The sequence below is a fragment of the Typopeltis vanoorti genome, chromosome 25 (genome assembly GCF_054136105.1).
Source record: "Typopeltis vanoorti isolate ZY-2024b chromosome 25, IOZ_Tvanoo_1.0, whole genome shotgun sequence".
NCBI lineage: Eukaryota > Metazoa > Arthropoda > Arachnida > Uropygi > Thelyphonidae > Typopeltis > Typopeltis vanoorti.
In genome coordinates, this window is record NC_143573.1 from 75040209 (window position 1) to 75067029 (window position 26821).

General features: G+C 35.5%; 1 long non-coding RNA gene across 3 annotated transcripts in view; it reads left to right on the forward strand.

Moving 5' to 3' along the window:
* The window catches only part of LOC150092855 (uncharacterized), a 647058-nt gene that overhangs the window by 236383 nt on the left and 383854 nt on the right, over positions 1-26821 (forward strand). For all 3 annotated transcript variants that reach the window (XR_016550493.1, XR_016550494.1, XR_016550495.1), the window contains exon 3: positions 10638-10749. This is a non-coding gene — a long non-coding RNA (uncharacterized LOC150092855). The remainder of the gene's footprint in view (positions 1-10637; positions 10750-26821) is intronic.

Below are 26821 nucleotides of genomic sequence, written 5' to 3' on the forward strand. Positions count from 1 at the left end.
ATTGCTAGAAATCGGAATGAATTACAATGCAAACGGCATAATTAAAATGGGCATCAATAATAAAGAACGTGCCTATTAAATGTTAATGAATCCTTGCTAACTCATTAAATTTTTCTATCATTCCATTTCAGTATTTTGAGTAATAATTAGGATTTTTTTATACTTAAATTAGTCATCTGCAGTATACCTGAAATAATTTTCTGCAATAGAGCGATATGATGATGATACTGCTGATTGTTAATCTTCACTTTGTCTTTAGGTGACGAGAAAGCCTCCCTAGAGCAGTTGGATTTTGTAGCATGCTTGATTTAGTTGGAAACAGATCTAGGTTCAAATCTAGGTTCCGTTGATGTAACGTCTGTTTTTATATTAAAAAGAAAGACAATTTTAAATTAAAAGTACGGTTTTAATTCCTGTACATTTGCTTCATCTTTGACCAGAAAATGAAAGAATGTTTATGTAGAATATTTCGCACTTAGTCAGTATATATTCATTGCGATATCAGAAAGGCCTTTATCTGATATGTTTTAATAACTATAGACGATTTCAGAATTTATGTATAGGAAAACCATATAATTTCCTGCAAAAATTTTCATAACTGCGAAAAATCGTACTTGTTTTTAGTGATTGTCAAATTGGAATTCTTTTTTTCAGGATGCATTTAGCGTCTTAAATTGGAACTGGATGCAGACAGCATAAACCTCGCATTATTCTTTAAAGTTAATGCGAAAAACAAAACTAAAATACAGGATGCCAGAACCAGATGTCTTTTATATTTAGACAGCTTACAATCGATAACCGCAATCTTTCACACAGTCTGCCTTAAGTCATAAGATTGCCATTAAAAGAAATGGAAAGCATTCGGAGCAAAAAGGTGCTTTTAAGGAGTAGTTGACCTTTTGCCATTATAAAACGATATTACTAATATCAAATGCTGCTTAAATTATTCATAAAATTTATTATACAGAGAGAGAGAGAGAGAGAGATTTATAACATAATAAATAGTAATTGTAATAAGTATCGGAATATATTCACTAAAGCAACTGATCAATTATTCATAGTACGTTTTAATATTTTATGAAAAAAATTTTAAAAAATGGAGTGCATAATATAACGTTATTCGAAATGGCAATAACACACAATTTTTGGGAGGATACCAGGATAGGACGAACTTTAAACCATCAGAAAATCAATGGCAACCTCTCTCGATGAACTAATTATAACCTGCGAGACTTACAAGAATGTAGCGATCTAAAAAAGAAAGACATGAACTGTAAGTGATAATGATGGAAAAAACATGGAATAACAGCAGGTTCTCGTAGATGTGTTGGAAGGCGGTATTTTTGTATACGAACCACACCACAGTGCCACTCATTCCTGTGTTCCCTGCAGTATCGTTGTGGAAATGATACCGGAACAGTTACGTCACCAATCTTCTATGGGTTATGTTATCCATTCTAGTTTCGCAACTAGTTGAATAAATTTTTTTTTATTTATTTTCATAGTTATATTTTGGTTATACCGGACTTATTACAAGGACAACAGTAAATTTGAAATATATTCTATCTCCACATGATTTAAATTCATGACGTATTGGGTGGTTTTAGAGGAGGTGCTTTTAAGTAACATGATGTAGTTAATAAGAAGATAATAGAGTTCAGAGGTGATTACTCTGCGGCCTTTTTAATTAGGGGTATTATGATGTCGCTCGAATTTCAGAGAATTTGTCATCACATTGGAGCAGTCTCTTGTAAATTTCAACTACGACCTGCTTTCTCACTACCTTCTGTCACTTATTTTCTCTCTTTTCTGAATCGCATTTTCAGATGCGATAGATGAAACAGTAGAAAAATAACTAGTTAAAATCGTTTCAACGATACGAATTGTAAATGTGTTTGAAATGGAGTAGTTTTCTTTTTCTTCCTTTACAGCAACCTCTCTCCCAATTTTTTTTAATAAAGTTGTATCCAAACTCTTCCATATGAGAGAATGAGTTTATGCATATGTTCGAAGGACACAAGTGCTTTTGACGATTAAGATGTGGTGGAACTTAATTATGCCCTCCAAACCATTTTTGATATTTTAATTTGACCTGTAGGGTTATTTCAGTCAGGAAATCCCAGGTTGATATTGCTGTAAACAGTAAGCATTTAAAGCACTGCATTGCAATCTTCTCTCTGAATTCTAACGGATTCGCCATTTACTTGACTCTTGACGAAACACTCTGATAAGAGTCTCCTGTATCGACCATGCCGTTTGGTTCGAAAGACCTGGGTTCGAAACTAGGATGCGAATTATTCGTTTCCTGAAGAAAAATGGAACAACATATCCTCCTGAAGTTTTTATCAGAATTACAAGTGCAGTCTGAATTCATGTAAGGCTGTATTGTACTTAATATAAATATATGGTCCTTGAATTTTTTTTCTTTGAGACTTCAAAGTAATCAGAAGACTTGTGAATTGGTTACTAGCCGACAGGCCACTAAACCTATTACAGGAAAGGAAGAAGAAGATAAATGTACAGTCCGAGATAAAGGTAGCTTATATGCTGGATGTCGGTAGAGTGAGTAGTAAGTATGAAACAGGTTTTCTTGTAGGAAAGCACTCACAGATGGCAGGGTCTCCTCCCGGAAAATCTGATTTTCTTCTCTGCAAATCATACTAACAGACACTTTCCTACGGTTAACTGCTTGTAGTATAGTAGAAAGATAACGCTTACGGTTGGAAGAGGGGATCATTTTTCATTTATTATGATTATAATTCTACTTCGCGGAATGTTTTGCTACGTGTGCCTTATTTTACAAATGACATTTCGAGGGTTTAAAGTTGAAGTTGTAACTCGAACACACAACTTACTCGTGCGCAAAAATAAAATAAATAATAAATAAAACTGCATAACTACTGGGAACAGTTTCTCTCATAGATTGTGATTTTTTCAAGTAAAACAAAGAGATGCAAGGCACGAAATAAAATGATATATCATGTCCCCTTCATCCCAACAAACCTCTTCTATTCTTTTTACATTTCTCAAATATTCATTTTACATTTTCAAAACACTGCAATTTGCTATAAGACGAGTAAGAATGAAGTATCACTGAAACAAGTTTGAACTATTAACTGAGATTAATCAAAATGATATTTGTTGAACTTATTTTAATAAATTACTTTGCAACAAATACGGAAATTGAGAAAATCGTAATCTCTCGAAAGAGAGTACAGCATAAATTACAGTTTCGTAATAATTAAGAAAAATTCATACTGGAAATTAAATGGTTATCTGTTTATATATTGCAGCGTTTCTACGTTACGGAGATCCAAAAAGAAAAAAAAAAAACATCATTTTGAATATAGTTCCATTCGGATGATTTACACTCTAAATAATGTAAAACTAAGTTTTTGAAAAAAGGAGTTCTGTATTTACAAGAATTTTTCCATCCTCCATTTACATAAACATGAATCTGAGTGATTTCTATGTATAAAGATAACCTGGGTTATTTCTTTTAATAAATTCAGAATTGAGTGCATTGGTTAATGCTAAGTTTAACGCCTTTCTAAGGTGTTATTTTTGTATTGTAATTTGGAAAAAAAAAATAGGAGGTCAAATGCGTTTTGGCTGGTATCCACATCAAAAAAGAACCTTTTGCCAAAAAAAAAAGACTACTGGGATGCTTTAGATATCTTGCCTTGCAATAACGTGAGTGAGTAATCAGAGAATGAACATCGGCCAGGAGGAGCACCCTCCGCATGATAAATAAGCGATAGTTATCCTCCGTTCTTTCATCTAGACGTTACCTCCCTAAACTGATTCGTCTAACCTAACACGTTGCCTTCATATAATCAACTGGATCATCTCCTTGAGTGTTTTCAGACATTACTCAACTATTTTATAACTCTTGGATGCCTCACTTTTATATTCATTTCAAATAAAAATATGAAAAGGATGAATTTTGCATTTATTATAGTACTTTAATAAAATGAAGTTTTGAACATCATATGTAATAACACAGATTCATAGCAATATATGAAAATTAGATTTATGATCTGTAAAGTGCAGTTTTAAACGCTATTTTATATAAATTATACTGAAAGGCTGTTTCGATGCACAATAAATTAAATATGTGCGTCCTAAATTTACATTTTAGTAATGAATTACAACAAATAAATTAGTTTTTATTTATCAGAGCAGGAAAAAAATATTTCAACCTGCACGATCTGCCTTTTTTTTTCTCTTACTGACACGAAGTTTGAACAAAAATAGATTTGGCACACTCTTAATAGACGATATCTGCAAGTACGAATAATGGAGCATTATATTATCATCAAATAGTTGATTAAAAGTTCAATTTATGTGGGGAAATGAAGCTGTTTTCATTTAGAAGGCAAAAAATATTTATAGTTTTAAAGACTCACATTCGAAGAATACGAAAGTATAATTAATTTTTTAAGATCAATTAACTCAAAGGAACTCAATTTCAAAGTACTCATAGATTGGAGTATTTAGGAATCTTTATTGTTGTCCGAATTTGTCTAGTTGCTACTTTATTCAAATATTTTTACTTTAATTGAGAAATTTCATAATTATGAGATCTCTCAATTATGAACAAGGATTTTTCTGTGGATAAGCCTTCTGCTAGTTATACCTCCCAAATTGACTGATTCTATCAGTGATGATTATAATGTTCAACGTGTAACCCCTTCAGATGAAAACCTTTAAAGGATCTGACAAACTGTACTCATTTGAATCAAGAAATAAAAATTGAGAATCCAGTACAGTACAGTAACAGAATTGAATAATGGCGTATTATGGATTGCAGTTCGACTTCTGTTGCTGCTATCATTATGAAACTTTCCAAGATCCATCCTAACGATTATGTTCTTGGCAACTGCAAATCAAGAAATCTATATTGATTTCTGAACAAATATTGTAATTAATATCGCATTTTATAATTTGGACGTCACAAAATTATATGGCTTTATTCTATTGTGTTCGTTACGATCTTCGTAAATACTCAAATTATGAGTCTTCAAAAAAGTGCGATTTCATAACTATAAAGTCTCCTACACACTCGGTATGCAAAAACTCCGCTTCACTTCTCTTCTCTTAAATATTTGAAGTAAATCATTAGCATAAGTAAACTTGGTGAGCAAAAAATGACTGAAGTGCTAACTAAACAAACAGTAAAGATTCCCGGGTGATTTCCTACTGGACAAAGCGCTTCCATAGCGGCCAGGTCTTAGCAAAATTCGGTTGGAAAGACCTAGAAGACGAGCCTTTATAAGTACCTTTTAATCTGATGGAATTGAAAGGTTTTTTTTTTGGGGGGGGGGACAAACTTTATTATCCCTCAAAGTATGAAAACCGGCCAAGAACACATGCGGTTAACGTAGAGAATACGTTAGCCTTGTAAGCCTTTTCGGAGTTATATCTCTTGGGCTTAACAGTCTCAGAAACTTGCATTTCTTGAGCGAGTAATTTGAGAGTCATGTTAGAATAACCTAAGACTCTGAGACCAGTGCATTATATCAATAAATTGCATGTGTTGTTCTGTTTTTTTTTCAGGATGAAAAACGCGATTTACTAGAAGGAAAATCTTGCCCACGTCACACTGACTAACTCGCCTTCAAACGAAACCACTCTTACAAGGTTTTCTTCGCATTCTGAACGGGATTTGAACCCGTCTTTATAACCAAACTTTAGGTTATTTGAACAGTTCGAATCTCGTCAAGCGAGAAAAAAACATTCTTATTAGGTTATCGAGGCCGAGTTTAGAAATGTGACGATGAAATTGGTTACCTTAGTTTTAGTACTGTGGGTAGACTCAGTGCAAAATAATCCGAGATCTAATGACATCCTCTGACATTCACGATACGCTGTCATTTGAAACTGCAGCCTATTTGGATGGAGAGTAGAGAAACTATCCGCTTCGTTCAACCAGGTATGCGAAGTATTAGCGGCCCGTCTCAGACCTGATTCTTAAGGTGTTCTGCAAAATAACTTGAAAATGAAAATGTGCAATTTTCAGATGCAATTTTTTTTCTCCTCTTTCCCTGAAATATTCATGCAACTGTCTTTTTTTGTATGCTGTCTTAACTGCAATACGTTAAGCTTCATAAAAATCCACCGCGCCTTAATTTTAGAACCGAAAGCCTGCAAACTGAGAGAGAGATTGAATTACACATACTGAATTTTTATAGACCGAAAATCAAACTAACTTGGAGAAATTAAACGTTCATGCTTTTATTTGCATTAATTTCTTTCATGTTGAAATAATAGAATAAAGAAAACTCATTATTTGTATGTAATATTAAAAAAAGTTTATTTTTCCTTTCGTTCATTGCATTACAATATGTATATTGTAATGTTCATAATAATATAATGCCGTAACATACTCCAACTGTTTATCACACCGGGAATGTGCACTTGACTCCTGAGCTCCAAGTCGATCCGATTTCACTATAGTACTGCACGTAGGTGCTGTTCTGTTGCACTGCGCTTTGCACCAAACTTCGATTCTGTTTTTTGATTGAGAACGCGATATTTTATGGCCAAAGGAAAACTTAACTTCAATATGCTTTGTCAATAACGAAATGCATCAAAATAGCCAGTGCAAAAACAACACATCTTTTCGGTATCTTATCTCTAGACAGAAAGCTGCATCTTAAGGAGAAATTCATATCCTTTGGACTTTTTCTGTGCTCTGTTCTCCTTCGTTTAATCTCACTCCGTATAAATGTATTACTGGTATCACGCATGACATCTTTTTTAGGCTCTTTTCAAAGTATAAGAGCAAACATTGCCATACGTTTTTGTGTGAAAAAATTAATCCGACTTTCTTTATTCTAAAGGTTCTAGTGTAGGTTGAGTCAGTGATTCGTGTGCAACGAGAATTTAGACGAATCACCCAGGGATAATCCATCTGATGATTAACTTATCAAATGACGAAATACTCAACTTAAAGATACTGAGAGTGTTGAGAGACAAGAATGAACTTATCAGACCGTTACTGTGTCTGATAAGTTCTCAAGAAATTTATAAGTGTAGGGAGTTGTTTTTACAAAGTCTAAAGAAACCTGCGCAAGCTAGGCATTCTTCTCTTCAAGATATCTTCAAATTTCTGAACAAACGCGTTCAAGTTTGAAGAAGAGCGTTTCAATCTTCACAACGAACTTCAAAAGAATAGCATGTGTCCTTTATGTGAAAGTCTTTCACTGAAATTAACATTCAAGCCATTTAAATTCACTTTGATTGGTTTTCAGGGCATTTCGTCCAATTCTATTAGTCCAAGGAGTTATAAGTAACTTGTTATCATTAATAATAGTCAGTTGACACAAAAGAGAAGGGCGCAAGACAATGCGTAAGGTCCACCCTCACACGTTAGGTTAGGTTAGTTAGTTTACACAATAATAGCGAGTTGACATCGATGGGACAAATTGAGATTGGACGAAATGTCCGACCGGACGAGTGTTCCGTTGGACAAACCTATAAAAGGACAAAAAATCTTGGACCAATCTGCCTTCAGATCCTTTGATTAGGTGTGAAAAGACAGTAGAGAAAAATATTAATTTCCTGATCACCTTATAGTCCTGGTGTTTACCTGCATCCATTATTTTTATGAGATTACGTAAAAGATAGGTTTATATCAAGTGCAAGGTGTTACGTAGCCACGCAACTAGAATGGAAGCGCTTGTGTATGTATATAGCTAATATTGAACATGCCAAATTATATCAAATTAAATAGTCTGTGCACTACTGGATGAAACGCAAAACATGAATACCTCATGTGATATGATAACCCTCGTCCTGAACAGTATGATCTGGATTTCTAAAGAGAAAAATTTACAAACTCAAGAGCTGCGTGTTCGTACAGTAGACATTTACAAACATCCATGCCTTAAACGGAATCCAAACCCCAGCTTAACTGAGCTAACGGGATCAATCTTATAACTTTAGTTGATTTCATTTAGTGATAGGATTTCATTTAGTTGATTAGAGGAAAGTAAAACAGGAAATTTGAATAAGAACCTGACCATTGTGATGAAGCTAATTGATTTATTCATGTTTTTCCTACGTCTGGCAGTTCATTATTTTATTTAAATTAATTTAAAACAAGAGGAAAAAAAAACATTTTGTTTTGTGAATTTGCCGCAAGTGATGTTATTGAATAAATCCCGTTACTTAAAAGGTTTTCTGAGTTAAGAAAATATCAAAAGATTTTCTAAAACTGTCAAAAATTACATTATAAAGGTTCACTTGATTGTTACACTATAAAAATATCGAAACACTATGCTGGCCTAATTAATTAGTAAGTAATTATTACCAAAACTGTTTTACCTTTTTTCCTTCCTTATCAGAGTATCTCATCCTCTTAGATGAGGTCGCAGTTCGAAATCGTCAACAGACTCATCTAATGATGTGCTTCCTTACAGACCGACATCTCATTAGAGGTGTTTTTGGAAATGTCATGTCAAGACTCCTTGTGTGACATCTACAGTCGGCTACGTATCCAGACAATACCTAAAGATGGTCCGTCACGGTTTGAGTATCTAATGTAGCTACTCTGATACTGCTTAATAGCTCGTGGAGGCAATTTAGGAAGTACTGGTCGTTATCGCAACAGGAAATGAAAATGGAGAAATCCCGAGCGTCAGTACTTTTGCGTTATCAATCATGGCAGAAGATCTGTAATCAAATTTCTCATTTGTTTTGGAACTTTCTATAATAACTTCATAAAACACAAAATTTGCTCCCAGCAGGACCACAACTAAATCATGCAAGGAAAATGCTGACATTTTTTCTATGCAGTAACAACAAGAAAGAGGGAAAAAACAACCGATGAATTCTTATGAAATGCTGATGTTAAAATAATAGAACTGGGTTATCTATTGCCTGTTTTTCTACAGCTCCGTTTGAGTTATGCAACGTTAGAAAAGTGAAAACGTCTAAGACATACGTTTGACGTACATCATCTATATTTCTAAACGCCCAAACTATGGTCTTTGTATATAAGAAATCAAGTTTTTGGAACGAATCCGATCGTTATGAAAAACTTAATATAAAACAGTACTGTTCATTAAAAAAATTATCTGGAATTTTTCACATCAATTAATCAAACAATAGAATTTTATCCGGACGCAAGAAAATTATGAAGATATAAGCATATAATTTCAATGACCTTTCACTAATTTTTCTTCACATTTTTCTATTTGACATAAAACAAAATATCACTTTGCTAAGAGGATAAAAGTGAGGGATGTTTTCCTGAAACAGTAGTAGATTATCCAACTGTTTATATGAAGGAGGAGGAGTGGCTCGGAGAATCCATTAGGAAGTAGATAGGAACGTCCGAATGAAGCAGTAACTGGGTTATCTATTGCCTGTTTTTCACGGTGATGGTTCCTCCTGGCTGATGTTAGTTTTTGATTGCTCACTCAAGATATCTTAGGATATCCAGATACAGCAGCAGATTCTTTATTGTCTAGTTCTTTTTTGTCTTCCTTTGTTGGAGACAGAGAATTCAAAAGTTGTCCATACCGAAGAATTAACTGACGTAGGCTTTCGCAAATCATGTATTAGAGAAAAATATGTTCAACAATGCAAGGAAATGTAATAAATAAAATAGTTATATATTTAATATATGATGGAATAATTGGGATTATGACTGTTGAGAATTTCTGAGTGGATGAGATGGTCAAGTAGAAATGAACACATTTTGTACTTACAGACTTAAATCAAACTAAAATCTAAATAAAACATTTAGCATAGCTTAGATGGTTTGACAGTGTGCTCTTTGGAAAGACCTGGGTTCGACTCGAATCATGTCTAAGATGAGGGCCTGATATCAGAACTTGAGAACTGAAGGTAAATTAATCAGTCTAATGATGGTGGAGGTTTTCCTCCATGAAACTTTGGTTTTTTGATCCCGTTAAACTGGCAAGGACACATGCAACTGATAGCCATAATACACTTTGCAGATAAGATTAACTGCTCTATCAAAAGTTAAGTTTCCAAGTTAGTTGGCCATGAGACGCTATTCAGCTTAACAATGCAAGTAAAAATGAGAAATATTCTACTGAATTAAAGTTCATTCCTGCAAAAAAAAAAAAAAAAAAAAAAAAAAAAAAAAAAAAAAAAAAAAATTGTTGTGATTCAGATTGCTGCCATACTAAATTAGGACAGTGGGGAATGTAATTTGACCCGCATAAGGATATCCGAATAGCTCTTTTTCGCAAAAGAGACAAACCATCGCAGATACTACTTGTAAACAAATAAAACAATTCTTTGGGATAAGCAATATTCTTAGTTGAAAAATACGAATTAAACATGCAAATAAGGAGAGTAATTAGATTATCATTTATGTTCAAGTAACTCATTAAATAAAATTTAATAAAACTGGTTTTACTAAAAGTTTAATTTGAGATTTTAAATATGGATTTTTCTTTCTTTTTCAATAAATATTTAGTACTATTTATCAAGCATTTTTCTCAACACTTATCTGCTGTATGTTTTAAATATGATAGTAAATTTTCATCAGTTTGTACACTAAATAGTGTTATGTTTATTATCATGAATGTTTTTATTTTCACAATATATTATCTTGAATTGTGTATCATTAATTTATATATTTATGATACTTATAGGAGGACCTCTCTGCTTAGATTTGTGTCCATATCAGGAATTCAATTACCGTAAGGAGTAAGAATGTCGTCTTCCCTACCTTGTGGAGCTATGTGAAATGAACAACCAGTTTTTGTAAGTTCATAGATAAACTTAGTTTATATATAAATAGAAAGAAAATTTTCTTTGTTTATAAGTATACCGACATAATATTGAATTATGAATGCCCACATCCAAAGTGGGACGCATTCAGCCTAACTCGTTATAAAGGCACCCATAACAATACACTTTAGCATAGTGTAATTGGGTTTAAAGTACGTAAGCGACCTAAGTCACGGAAAAAGGTAACGATATGATGAAATTCGTCAAGAACATCATAATTAACGGCTCGACTCTCTGCAGTGCCTCGGTTGCCTGCACTCATGGCTATAGCTTCACGCCGACTTCAAACATTTAGTGGTATCTCTTGATACCACTGGATGACCCACGGTGGATGCCTGCCGAGCAAAGGTTTTTCGTGAGAAAGGTGAACTAACACGAGATTAAGCACGTGGTCATGATTTGTGGTTTGGTATAGGCCCATACGAACGCCATACCATCCATATTTGCCTGAAAGAGCGACTACCCTTTACTGCGGATATCCAGATTAGTTGGAATAGCTGTTAAACTAGAAATGAATCGACATGCCTCATGCAGTTGTCTATTATGGACCGAATCTCATAGCGTTGACATAATCAAATATAACGGCAATCTTTATCAAAACGCAGTGTTTTTACAGAAATGAAATTTAGTTTTCTATGTATTTCGGTGATATGTGCAATGCTTGCGAATATTGGATCTGATTTTTTATTCTAATTTTTAGATTAATTTTTTCTCAGTTCAATGATGCAACTCCTACTCACATAATCTTTGGCATGAAAAATTCTGTGCATTCTTTATCCTTCTTTTGTAAGCTAATCACACTTTGCCGGCCTGGTTGGCTCAGTGAATAAGTTACCCGGTCTTTAGCCGGTAGAGGAGCTTAGCTCGAAATCCCTGTTGGGAGTGAATGTTTTTATGAATATCTTTAGTCCATGTTTAATCTACGCTTGTTCTCTTGAAAGATATTCGAGTTGTGTAATTTAGCTCATCCATGATGTTGGTAACTTCTGTAAGAGGCAAACGGATTTCTTCAGTGAATTAAAAAAATATATGCTTCAAACATCCGCTTGATGTTTGAAGCATATATCTTCAAACTTCCATAATTCATGGGAATTCTACTTTCCTTGCGATGGGCATGCCAATCCATTCATACAATTTCAGTGCATCATGATAAAATATAAACGTTTATTTATTTTCAGAAAATTTAGATAACAATGATCTCATATTTTATTGTTAAATCATAATAAATTTGATATTATCTCGGTTCGATAAATCCTAATCTACAGTTTAAAGAATTCTAGGGGCCTCTTTAAACAAGCGGAAACAACATCACAAAATGACGGCTTTTTTTTTCTCTTTGAAATTCGATTTTCTTCTTGTAAAATGGACAAACCTGCCACTGAACATATATATTGACAAATAAAAATGACTGCGCAGATAAGATTAAATGTCATCTTTTCACAAGTTTATGAGAAGCAAGTTACTTGAGCTTAATACTATTAGACCTGATGCATGAGAAAGATGGAATGACTTTGGTATTAATTGAGTTCTAGGATTTTTGAAACATTCCACGAAATTATATAAACAAGGTGGATATTAGATCCAGCATTATTTCAAAGCCGAATGTGAAAACTATGAAAGTTTCTTAAAAATAAGTTGACCAGGAAGATTACTGGAATACACTCCCCAGCATTCACGAGTTGCCTTGGTGCGGACTATTTAAAGGACACAAGCGCCACCCAAACGTCTATATATTCGCCTTTTATTAGTCCATTTTGATAGTTTCACCGGCTTGACAGCTCTTTCGAACTTGCTGGTTCTTCTCAGAGACCAGGAAGAAACCTTAAGAGAACAGAAACTTTCGTTCAGTACTAAGGAACTTGTAATATCAGAGAAATGTATTTTTCGTAAGCGAACTCTCGGTCGGTACGTAAAAGTAATTCCACAAAATGTTGCATAAAATATTCATTTTATTATTTTGCGTTCCGCATTACATAAAATAAAAAAAAATCATTATTACGCTAATTTTTGCATTAAATGGTTTAAAAACCGAAAATAAATGTCAAAATTCTGAAAGTGTAAAATATTTTTGCGGAAAAATAACTTGTATTAATAAAATTTAGAATGCTATAAAACATATTCCTCAGTATTATGCAACAGTATCACACCAGGCCAAAAATATGATGTGGTTCAATTTTGTTATGCTTTATTTCACGCAGAAAAAGCAAAAGGTTGTAGAAAAGTAATTGCTCAGCCAAAATCACCCGAACTTGGATCGTAAAATCAATCATTTTTGCCGCTCCTGTCAGAAAACCATCTCCCCTTATGAGAATGTCACTTGATAGCATTTAAGAAATAGTACATCATGTTTTCCAGCTAATATATGGAGTTGCCGCACAGTTTCTATAAGAAACTGCATGTTAGTTACCCTGAAGTTGCAGTTATGTAAATCATAGGATTATAACGGTCATAGATCGTAAAAATAAAGGGCATCTTTGGTCTTATAAAGTTTTGCACATGATCTTTACCCTTTGAATTATAACAAAGCAAAAATGAAAGATTTACACAAGATAAGCTTACGCTATTCGGAACAACTCCCAATATGTCAAGAGCTAACGTATCTCCAACTTGGCCGCCAGGTGCGCATGTTATGTCTAAGGCGCAAAAAACATACTAGGTTTTCGAATGAAGGTAAATATTCTGTTTGAGTCTCATACACATTTGTTCTCCTGCTAAATAGATAACTGGCAGGTGAGAACACCAATCGGTGTACATAACGTAATGCACGTTGAATTAATCACCCCATCTAACAAATTGCATTTTTAAAAGTCACGTTTGTGGGATTTAGCAAATCATCCAACCAAACATGCTAATTGAGAGATTAACTCGAATCTATGCCCGTTGTTCAAAGATGGTTTCTAATGAATGTTAATTTAATATAACGGTCTAAAGTCTTTGTTTGTTTCGATTTGTTCCTATTCTGATTAATGGATATTTATAAAAAAAAAAGTTTGCTTATGAAACCATAATTCCGTAATTTGTAAATAAATCGAGAGATATGATTGTGTCTTGGAATTTACGGCTGAACAACGAAAGCTATGATACCAATATATTACGTTGTTAATTTTGTGTGTGTGTGTGTGGGGGGATTAGACTTTAATAAATTCCATTATTGACTTTGATACAAAAGCTATGAATTATACTTGAGTAAAGCACATTATATACTCGAAAGTTATACTGGATATGGTGCTTTGAATGACAACCATAGTGAGGCTGCTAACGATTTCAGCAATAAATCAACGGAAACATGGACACTTTTTTTGGGGGAGGGGCAGAACTAATTCTACTTTCCTGATTGATCGATGAATTGTTTTTCACTTCCGTTATGGTTTCCTTTTCATTGGCAAACAGTAAAACGCCTGGGAGCAATTATTTCGAATCTTTTGGCAATAAAACCGATCCAGTTATATCACAATGAGAAGTTTCTTTAGGTATAATTGGATTGGTTTTTATCCAAACGGATTCGAAATGATAATTGTTCTCTGGCGGGCCTGTGTGACGCTGTGGGAAGGACGGTGGCTTCTATAATGCTGCGCTGCTCCGAAGAAAACTCGCAATAAGTTCAATTCCAGTCACTGATTGGACGACTGGATTGGGCCTTTCTTCAGCAAGTTCTGAGTTAGTTGGTCCCAAAGAAAAGTTGCGTTTTTCCCTACCTCGAAATTCAGTTTTATAACTTCACACCTCAGAAATCAACCATAGTACTCACTGTTACAGACGATACGATTGCTAAGGTTTTAGGCAACAGTTGTCTATTGTACCCTCCCCCCCTCTGCGTTCATTGATTTGATAGCTTGAGCTGATTGGAAGACAAGGCCTAAACGATGGAGACGGGATACGTTGCTACAAGATAAATCCAAATTCTTCATCTGAGGGTTTCGTAAGCACGAGAAGGAAACCTTTCTTTTGTTGATCTAGATTCGCTTTTAATGGCCGATAAGAGTGTGACTTTTTCTGAAGTATTTTAGGACTTAAGCTGGAGTTCTACACTCAGGCAACAGCGTACTCGTGTTTGACATATGAACTAGCATACCAGTTCGTATATCAAAAACAAGTACGCTGTTTTTGTCAAAATTAGATTTAATTCTAGGAATTAAATTAATTAGATTTAGAATTAGATTTAATTCTAGGAATTAAATTAATTAGATTTAGAATTAGATTTAATTCTAGGAATTAAATTAATTAGATTTAGAATTAGATTTAATTCTAGGAAAAGAACCTGGAATTAAAGCTTTGAGCCGTTTTCGGCATTAACTGGCTTCTTTCTTAAACAAACCGCTGATTTACATCCAGGCAGCAAGAAACATGATTGCCAAAACAGGAGGTCTTAGTCTGGGAATTTGTTTCTCATACTTGCTTCATTCTAACAGATAAGCTTAGGTGTTGATGGTAATTCATGACTTTTTTTTCACGGTATCAACAACACTTTTATCACAAAAATGTTTTATTAACGCTTATATTTCGCTGATTTTCACCTCAGCATCATCAGAGCACAACACACTTGTATACGCGACAGTGAGTGAGTGAAACAATATAATTGAAAAAGACAAAAGATCTAAAGTTCTATTTTTAGCAGCAAAAAAAGAATTCACAAAAGTAAAAAACAAACACTTAAAGAAATATAAACTCCTACAACAGCGCCAACATACGAAGTCCCGACCGCAACTTCAACGAGACCACGTGGTCGTAAACCTATCGTCGGAAACACTCACTGAAGAAGCCAAGAACGCTCTCAGTCTAGGACATTACTTTGCCGTCACGCCCAAACAAATTCCTAAACTAGAAATTATGATGAAAGTAGAACGGGGTATCCACGATCTTCCGCCAGCAATGGCCAATAACGTGCAACTAGATATAGCAAGTATTCTAAACAAGGCTAAGCCTCCAAAAAGCAATATGCCACGTAAGCAAATAACTGCCCTAAAAAGTTATATAATAATAAAAATATTATTACAAAAGCCGATAAAGGAAATGCAATAGTTATGAATCAAGAGGAGTATAACGGAAAAGTGCAAGATATCATAATTGACAGTTCCACATATCAAATTATACACCGAGACCCTACGATGTCTTAAAAGAAAAAAGTCCGAAAATTACTGAAAAAAGTGACATCATGGCCCAAAGAAATAATTAGAAAAATAAAACCAATTCATGTTAAACCACCCGGTATTTATGCACCAAAAATCCACAAAACTAATATCCCCCTACGCCCTATAGTGGATAGCATAGATAGTCCCACATATAAACTGGCCCGGCATTTAGCCAAGTCCCTGTCCCCCCCTACTGGCAACTCCTCTACTTTTGTAAAAAATTCAATCCATTTCAAAACACTGGTTAAAAATCTAATCCTAAAAGATTCAGACATAATGGTTAGTTTCGATGTCACCTCCTTATTTACCAATGTACCATTTATAGACACTCTTGATTTAATCAAGTCTAAATTTCCCCCTGATATTTTTGAATTATTTCAATTTACCATGAATGCAGGTTTCTTCACATGGGGCGGAAAATTCTACAAACAGATTAATGGTACTGCTATGGGTTCCCCCCCTCTCCCTCCCCCGTTAGCAAATTTTTACATGGAACACTTTGAAAACAAAGTACTTACCACAGCTACATACAAGCCACAAGTGTGGTTACGCTATGTAGATGATGTGTTTGCCATCTGGCCCCATGGACACGACACCTTGGATGCTTTTGTCAACTACCTAAACAGCCAACACCCCAAAATTCACTTCACAGTAGAAAAAGAATCACATAACTGTTTACCATTTCCTGACACATTAGTCACCCGCCTTTCAGATGGATCACTATCTTTTTCTATTTACAGAAAGCCTACACACAGGAAGATACCTACATAAATAATCACATCATCATCCAGTCCAACAGTACGGCATTTTAAAAACACTTACACACAGAGCCAGAGCCATTTGTTCTAACGATACAGCTCTGACCACTGAACTCCAATACCTGCGCCATACGTTCTTAGCCAACGGCTACAATCCCTACAAAATAGATAAAATACTACATAGGCCCATTACTCTGCCCTTCCCTAATACAAAAGAATACAATATGACTATTTCTATTCCCTATATCAGAGGTACATCGGAAAAGATAGCCAAAGTATTGTTGAAACATGGCCTTCGCACCACTTTCAAACCTCATGTCAAGCTGGCAACTCTGATCCGCTCGCCTAAGGATAAACTTCGCCCTTTAGCACACCCAGGAGTGTATGAAGTTTCTTGTGACTGTGACTTGGCCTATTATGGGCAAACAGGAAGATCAGTGAACATCCGCCTGGAAGCACATGAAAGATACATTCGCTACTATTACTATGGCAAGTCGGGACTGGCAGACCACGCTTTGGATACTCTTTCACACAGGATTAGATGGAGGAAAACGAATGTGCTATTTAGGAATCGTCATAGATCTGAAAGATTATTTTTTGAGTCAGCAATGGCTTTGAACCCGGGGCAGAGCTGACTACTACCGGGTGCGTCCCCAGGTGGCGGATCGGGGAACAGCCTTCAGATATGGAGGCTAGCTGCGATATAAGCAGAGCAATCTGGCGAATAAGCAGCCGTGGACCAACAGCGACTGAGCTATCAGGGCGTGGGGGAGCAGAAGTCTCACTTAAAATCTCACAAAGCCCAATGACAACTCGGTGACATGGCGAGTAGTGCCGCCATTAAATAAGTACCTGCTGGGGTCACTGCCCCTGACATTGGGAAGCAGCATTGTCGGTACTGACACAAGGTTGAAGCCAAATGATGACGGAAAAGCTTGTGATCAGAGATTTGCAGATGGCAATATGATTATATTGTGTACGTCTGTAATACTGCGGAGCAGAAAGCAAACGGAGAAACTACTGCTCTACCTTATCTCCAGAACAACTACCATGGCGAGCAAACCCTTACAATTGGCCCCAAGTTCCCGGCGTCCCTTAAATGGGACAGGGGTGCGAAGAATCTCCGGGCTCAAAATGGTGTCCACTTTTAAAATTGCAACTTGGAATGTCAGAACTCTGTATGAAGCTGGCAAATTAAGAAATGCCACAAGAGAAATGAAGAGGCTAGGCATCCGGATTTTGGGAATTTGCGAGACAAGATGGCCAGGATCTGGAAAGTGTCAACAAGATAATACAACAATGTATTACTCTGGGAATGATGAGAACAAACATCGACATGGTGTAGTTGTAATAGTAGATGAAGAAATCAATAAATCAGTACTAAATTGGATTCCATTTTCTGAAAGGATAATGCTGTTACAACTTAAGGGAAACCCCGTTAACATAAATATCATCCAAGCTTATGCACCCACAGCTGACAAAAGTGAAGAAGATGTTGAAGAGTTTTATGAACACCTAAAAGAGATTAAAAATCTAACAAAGAAACATGATATAAACATAGTGATGGGTGACTTCAATGCAAAAGTAGGAAGAGGTGGTGATGGAGAAATTGTTGGCGAACATGGCTTAGGTACCAGAAATGACAGAGGAGATCGCCTAGTCTTCCAGTTCTGTCAGGAAGAAGATCTAACAATAGCAAATACCTGGTTTAAACTTCCACCCAGAAGACTGTACACTTGGAAATCGCCTCAAGATAACCAACATAACATTGTCCGAAATCAAATTGATTATATACTGATAAATAAAAGATTCCACAGTAGTATAAAGAGTGCAAAGACTTATCCTGAAGCAGATATCTCATCAGACCACAATCCCATAGTTGCAGAAGTCCGTCTTAGATTAAAATCAGCTGAAAAATCACAAAAGAAGAAAAAGAAAATTGATGTAGAAAAACTGAAAGACCCGAACATAAATAAAAGTGCCAAGACACAGCTTAACCTGCGATTACAACAGATTAACATAGAAGAAAATAAAAGTGTGGAATCTCTTTGGAATAGCTTAAAGAATGCCATCGTAACAACAAGTATTGAAGAAGTAGGTTATGTGAATAATATAAAACAACAGGAATGGATGACAGATGAGATTCTTTCTCTTATTGATACAAGAAGAATGTACAAAAACAAAGACCTAGCCAGGTATACAGAAACACATAACATCATCAAGAAAAAAATAAAAAGCCAAGGAAAATTGGATGAAAAATTTATGTACTGAAATTGAACTGCTTCAGAAGAAACATGATAATTTCAATCTGTATAAGAAAATCAACGAAATTTCCGGAAAACTGAGGAAAAAGCAAATAGTGTCTCTAAGAGACGTTCTTCTTCTAGAACTATTTCTTAGAGAAATAGTTCTAGAAGAAGAGAATAAAGCACAGATTTGGATAAAATATGTAACAGAACTTTTCAATGATACTAGACAGAAGCCTATAAATATAAAAGATAACATTCAAGGACCAGCAATCATGAAATGAGAAATAGAGAATGCTATACGAACAAGTAAAACAGGAAAAGCCAGTGGACCAGATGGTGTGCAAACAGAATTTTTAAAATTAATAGAACCAGATAACATCAAACTTCTTGAAAAACTATTTAATGAAATATATGAAAGTGATGAATTGCCATCAGATTGGCTCAAATCTACATTTATCACTGTCCCAAAGAAACCCAAAGCGAATTCCTGTGGTGACTTCCGACTTATTAGTCTAATGAGCCAAACATTAAAAATATTTTTGAAAGTAATTCAGAATCGCATTTATAGAAAAAGTGAAGAAACTCTAAGTGAAACACAATTCGGCTTTCGGAATGGTTTTGGTACTAGAGAGGCCCTTTTCTGTACCCAAATATTGATACAAAAATGCATAGAAAAACAGAAATCTGTCTTTATGTGTTTCATAGATTTTGAAAAAGCATTCGACAAAGTCAGACACACTAACTTAATAGAAGCCCTTCAACAAACAAGGCTAGACGAACAAGACATAAGACTAATAACAAATCTGTATTGGAATCAGTCAGCTACCGTTCAATTAGACAACATTACCACCAGTGATATTAACATCAAAAGAGGAGTGAGACAAGGATGTGTGCTCTCACCACTCCTGTTGAACATATACGCAGAGGTAATCTTTAAAAAAGCATTGGAAGAATGTCCAGAGGGAATCACAATAAATGGAAAGATTGTTAACAACCTACGATATGCAGATGACACCGTGCTAATTGCAGATAACATTATGGATCTCCAAAAACTCATTGACAGAGTATACATAGAAAGCCAAAGAATGGGAATAAATATAAACATCAACAAGACAAAATACATGATCATCAGCAAAAACATCCAGCCTCATCAATGAAACTGACACTCAATGGGAAAAATATTGATCAAGTGTCAAGATATAAATATCTAGGTTGTTGGCTTAATGAACAGTGGAATCCAGAAATAGATATAAAGACAAGGATTGAAGTTGCACGGCAGTCCTTCATGAAAATGAGAACACTATTCTGCAATAAAGACCTAAACATGGAAGTCAGATGCCGAATGCTGAAATGTTACGTGTGGTCTATTCTGCTCTATGGAGTTGAAACATGGACATTGAAGGCGACAACCATCAAGAAAATCGAAGCCTTTGAGATGTGGCTATACAGAAGAATGCTAAAGATATCATGGACAGAAAAAATTACCAATGAAGAGGTCTTAAAATCAATTGGCAAAGCTAAACATCTTGTACAAATAATCAAGAAACGAAAAACATCATATCTTGGCCACATCATGAGAAACAGCAAATACCAACTTCTACAAACTATTTTGGTAGGAAGAATTGATGGCAAAGGAACTAGAGGAAGAAAAAGAATATCATGGTTTGACAACATCAAGACGTGGACAGGAAAGAGCAGTGCACAACTGCTCAGATTGGCACAAGAGCGCAGTTTGTTCGCCAAGATGATCGCTGACCTTCGATAGAAGATAGCACAATAAGAAGAAGAATGGCTTTGAAGAATTCTCCCAACCTTAACAAATATGGTTGCATTAATTTGCTAAAAATTTGGCAGACGGTTATCCTATGAAAAATTCCTGGATATATATATATATATATATTTTTTTTTTTCGTTAGAGCGCCAAAAAATAGGACTTTAGATCTTTTGTCTTTTGTAATTATATTGTTTCACTCACTCACTGTCGCGTATACAAGTGTGTTGTGCTCTGATGATGCCAAGTTGAAAATCAGCGAAATATAAGCGTTACTAAAACATCTTTGTGATAAAAGTGTTAATACCGTGAAAAATAATTCATGAATACTTGCTTCATATTTAAATAACGCAGTACGTCGGGTCATCTGAGGCTGCTTGTGATGCGTTTGTTTAGATAAAAGAACACTATTCTTTTGTTAAAGCAATCTTCTACAAGGATATTTTGGTACACCTATACGAAATAACTCTCATTTCGTCATTAAGAAATAAAATGGACTTCCAGTTAATTGAAGTTAAATATTGTCCAGAAATGCATTTCAGTAAACTAAAATCAAAAGTGTAAGACCATCGCACTCTTAAGCTCGCTAAAAATTATACAGTGACGTATTAAATTTCCTTAAATCCGTTTTGCGATTTCAGCTTTGGAGCGCTGCTAGAATTAACTTTGCACAGCGAAATTGCACAAATTTCGAATGCACTTATACAATTGAAATAGATGATTGAATGCTTAATTAGAAAATTCCATGATTTTTCACTAATGCCGACAACAAGGGCCTTTTCTTTGTTTGGAAAGGTCCATCATCAGTATCTTCGTTTTTTCTTTTTTTTAATTTTTTATTTATTTATTTATCATTTTTTAAGCATAAAAGCAACAGTATTTGATCATAAATTCCCTTACATGCGTAGCAGTAATGCAGCCTCCTTACAGATCCAGCATTATGCTGGATCTGTAAGGAGGATTTATTATCAAACATTTGCTTTTTATGATTATGGAATATTTATGCTAAGGATATCAAGCCGTCCCATAAAGATTTTACACTAGAAAGAGAGAGAACATAAAACATAAAGCACTTTTGGATATACCAATTCTTTTTTATATTTCTCTCATATTTTAAATTTAATTTTCAGATTAGCTTTTAAGGTTTATTATAAATACAGTAAACATGCATTACTTGAATTTTGTACGAAAAAAAAGTTATACGTATTCCAAAACATAAGCGTCACTACTTATTAAGTATGAGCTTTCACAGACTGTGTTGAGATTATTGAAGCAATAACACACCTATGCCAACTTAATCCAGTGTATAAGTAACACAGATAATAACAATTGTGAATATAATCTCTGCTTGCAAGAAGACACATATTAATTTACAAAAATCCTATTAATGTACTTGTTTCATTAATTCTTCAGAAGTCGTAAAAATTCCACGCACTTCTCATTCATCAGAGTTTTGTCCACCATTTTGAAAAATAATTAGCATTAAAATAGCAATAAAATGAGAAAAAATATAAACACTAAAATAGGAAAGATTAAATAAATCTATTTCTAATGTACACCGCTTGGAAAGAAATGAACAGACACTATAGTGTGAGGAACAAACAGCCATGGCGCCCACCTTAATAAGATGTAGGAGCTCCTTTCGCTGCATCAATCCTGCAGAAAATAATTTTCCAGAAGCGTACGATAGCGATCATTGGGAATTTTGGAGCATTCTGACTTGTAGGCATGTAAGGAGGTCCTGGACTGCTGTAGGGTGGACGTCCATTGACATCACCCGACTCTCCATTTCTTCCCACAGATGTCCAATAGGGTTGAGATCAGGTCTCTGTGGAGACCAGTGCAGTATGGTGACGTTCATGTCCACAAACTACGCAGTTACAGCAGCAGCCTTGTGCATTGTCTTTTTAAAAAAGACAATGGTCAGTTCAGCAGAAACGCCATAAAGCAGGAAACATTACGTTACCCATAATGTTCAGATACCTTTCGGACTTAAATGTTCGTGGCACCACAAACAAAGGTCTGAGGTCAACCAGGAAAAACAGGACCATGCCATCACACCGCCACCTCCGAATTTCATAGTTGGGTTACGCACTCTGGTAAGAAACGTTCACCGGGCATCAGCCACACCTATCCATCTGCTCGTTAGGAGTATAACGTGATTCGTCGCTCCATAACACAGTTTTCCAAGCTTCCACGTCTCACTGTACACCCTCTTTGTACTACTGAAGACGACACTTGAGTATTGCCTCGGTTCTGAATGTTTTCGTGCAGATTAGTGTCGCAGTCGATGCCCGGAACTCTGCGTTCAAGGGTGTCGGCCTACGAATGGTGGTTTTTACATATTATCCTTCATATCATTCTACTGTCACGTTTATGGCGTGTGTTGGGTCGTCCCCTGGGGTAGCACTTGCAGTTAACTTCATGCATCTCAGTGTGGTATCATTGAATGCTGGCGTAATTTGTCAACAATTGGCCCAACATGTAGGCCTGCAACATGACATCCTATCAGAACGCTTGTTTCAAACTCCGTCAGTTCCCTTTTCGGAGCCATTTCACCTGAATACAGTTGCACTGACTCGAGGGCATCATATTCCTCCAATTTATAACGGCTACAAGCACGTGACTCATGGTGTCTGTTGACTTCTTTCTAAGCAGCGTAGCTATGGTTACTCGCATTTAAAATATTTAGTGAAACTGAAGAACGTAAAATCATGGAAAGTAAATGAATGAAGCTGGGAGTGGGATTTGATGCCCATTTTAAAATCATTTCTGGTTGTCAACAATTTTTAACTGAACATGAGGATGTAATCCTCTTACTGTGCCATACTCTTTAGAATTGGAACCAGTATGTTAAAATAAAATGAGCGAATTTTTGTTTTCCAGAGATTTCTTAGAGAACTAATGGGTTACCTGATAAAATCTGAAATTTCCCGAGATTAAAATTTATGTGGAGCAGTACAACGAAGAGTAATGTTTGACAACAGAAGAAGAAGAACAGAAGCGTTTCGTATAACTTGTTTTGGTTCTAACAGAATCGTGAACAATCAATATGCTTCGGAAAAAGATCTCTTGTTGAAGTGGCAGGGTATGTACTCCTGGAAACTCCTTGTTTTCGTCTCCCAAATCGTTCAGAAAACTACATGCAATTGACATAATACAATGCCTCAATCGTTAGGTACATCAATCAATCAATTAACGCCTTTTTATTCCCTAATAGGGAGTAGGCGAGGCCTTTATACCTATCTAGCTTTTGGAGACCGAGTGGGCAGTTCAATCTCCACCGGTAGCCAATCAGAGATAGCTGGCCCATGTCTATCATTAATTATAGCAGCCACCGATGAAGAGGCTGGCAAACAAGTGCTGCCATCTCTTGGTACCTAACCCTAACAAAATATGTCACTGTCTGAAATAATGTGGCTACTACGGTCGATTTTCTTAAGTACTTCTGTTCTAATTCAAAGGTAATACAGCCCAAACTCGGGAAAAAAAAAATTAGTTTTTTTACTTTTTGGTAGCAGTATTTAGAAAGAGTTGATTTAGGTTAAAATATTCACCAGAAAGGAGTTAAATGAAAATCGAAGGTTGAAAATAAACATTTTTTGTCATGGCCATCTGATTGTGATGGGCTATTAATTTAATTAGATTCGAACTCCGTTGTAGTAGTTAAATGCTTTTGGCGTGCTGACCTGTTATTACCCACCAAATGTTTACTCTTTTGAGCTAAAACTGTTTAGAATAAAATCGTCAATCATTCTAGTGTCTTTGCAAAGAGAAAAAAAAAGGCAAACGTTGTACATCTCCATCAGAAATTCTGGAAACAAGGAGGCCTTCGAATATTGCAATCGGAAACTGGTTGACTGGACGTTGTTACTAATACGAAAAATCTGCAACCAGCAGACAGTGGGAGGAAGTTTGCAAATTTTACTTCCATACGCGATCGAGATTGCAAACAAAACTGCTTGAAATGAATTGTTTTTAATTATGATTACTTTCATGATTAAAAACAAGCCTTATTAACATTTGGGATAAGAATAGACTAAATAACACAAAACAAGTAAATGTTAGCATTCTCTGTGAGCAGCATTGTGCATTTAATGGTCTTCACTTCACTTCACCCTTCGTAAGGGACAGTCATCCTATCGTTCTTGTTCTTTTGAATGCAATAATTGCAGCGAGAAAAAGTCGCTCCGTTCTTGGCCTGCCTATTATGGAATTCTTGCATCATTCCTGGGACTAGCACTGGTTCATGATCATCCACGACCTATGACCGAACATACGCGGAGGGACAATTTTCACATTCCGAGCAAATATTTCGTCATCGTGTGATTCTTGTGAAAGGTACTTTTAGACAAGTGTGCTTTAGTATTTTGATAATACCAATTACAACTGTTTAGTTCTCGCGTCTGAAATAGATCCATTTTATACTTGACTGCGCAGTAGTGATATTTAAATTTGGATCTCACCAACCGAAGCAATTGGCATACCCATCTTTCTTCATTAGTGAGGTTAGCAAGTTGAAGCAGAGCAATCTGAGGTGTAATGGACAAAGTGCTCGTTGTCAACGTTTGGTAGGTCGGCAGTTCAAATCTCAAGGGATGTCATTACCGATAATTACTTTACCGTTCCCATTAACATGTTAGGGTGTTTAAAGTCAACCAACATTGAGCAGCTCACCTGATTGGATAGGCAGTAACAAAACTATTTGGCATCCGGATATTCTCTCTGCATCGGTGTTATACTTGTACTTATTATACGGTAATTAGCACGACTTGTCACAAATTTGTAGCATTATGAAATTACCGCATAGATCCTTACTCCAGTAAGTTAATCAGTGAACAGTAATGTCACAGATCACATGTCCGAGTGTCTTTTGAGCTTAACGTATATTACACACCATCACTAAAAGTTCCATTTTACTGAGTACAACGTCGCCATCTACGTTTAGACAAAAAGAGGCGAAATAAACATTTCAGTCAAAAACTGACATTTGCATCAACAAATTTGCCGATCATGTGCGCCGAATGGATAGCGAACCTTCTCTAAACTGGATATGGGTTCAAATCCCCAGCAGACAATAGATGTTTGTGTAAGAGATGAATTTCATTTTCAGTGAAACCACTGCCGCACTTTTTGGAGTTATGAAGTGGTGGCTTGAAAACTTCCATATTCGGTCGGGTTTCCGGACTATGTAAATAAATAAATAAAACGAATTATCGAAAACTGACCCACTTTATGATATTAATAATGTGCCATAGATTTACATTTCATGGGGAAATTGGCCTGGATTTGTGAAATCCTTCTCTGACCGAGCTTGTCTAGCGCCCTGAGTTTATAGGACTCTTCTTTTTTATCTATATATATAAAGTGACGCAGTTTCCGACAACACCGAAAATGACACGTAAATTCAGCTTGCACGGATTACATATTTGCACTCGAGTGTTAGATTTAATCAGTAAAAAAAAAACAAAAAACGCTTGCGAAGCATATGTGCTGCTGCAAGGCATTGTCATGGTTATAGAACCCGCATCACCTGCTGCAACCATCTTTTTGTGATAATTAAATTAAAAGGCTTATTTGAAAAGGGATAATAACACAATAATTGTCACAAATAATGAAAAGAGTAACATAACATTTTTATTTTTGATTAATATTTGGCTCTTTTTAGTACAAGATGTGACATAATTAGGAAATGACAACAAACTTCAAAATTTGCAAATATTTCAAAATGGAGTGGACAGTGATATTTTCACTGGAAAAACGAATATCGATATCAAAATCTAGTTCAACTACGCAGTTTTATTAACATTCAAGCTAAAAGTTTACTTTTTGCTGTTTAGTACTTCGTGGGTCTTCTTGTCTTTTTGCAGCTTGGCATTGACAAAATCAATTTCCTGATGGATGCAACTGTCAATTCATGGTTCCATATCCTTATAATGGCTTCTTGGAGCTCCTCGAAGGGTTTCTGGCTTATTCTTGTGTATTTCAGTTTCCATTTGGTACCACAAATTCTCAATGTGGTTGAGATGAGCTTTTTCCTAGCCACGGTAGTCGTGAATCGAGTGTTCATTGAGCCACTTATTAACCAGCAACAAAAATTAAAGCTTTTTATAAGATGGTACATTTTATGGCTATAAT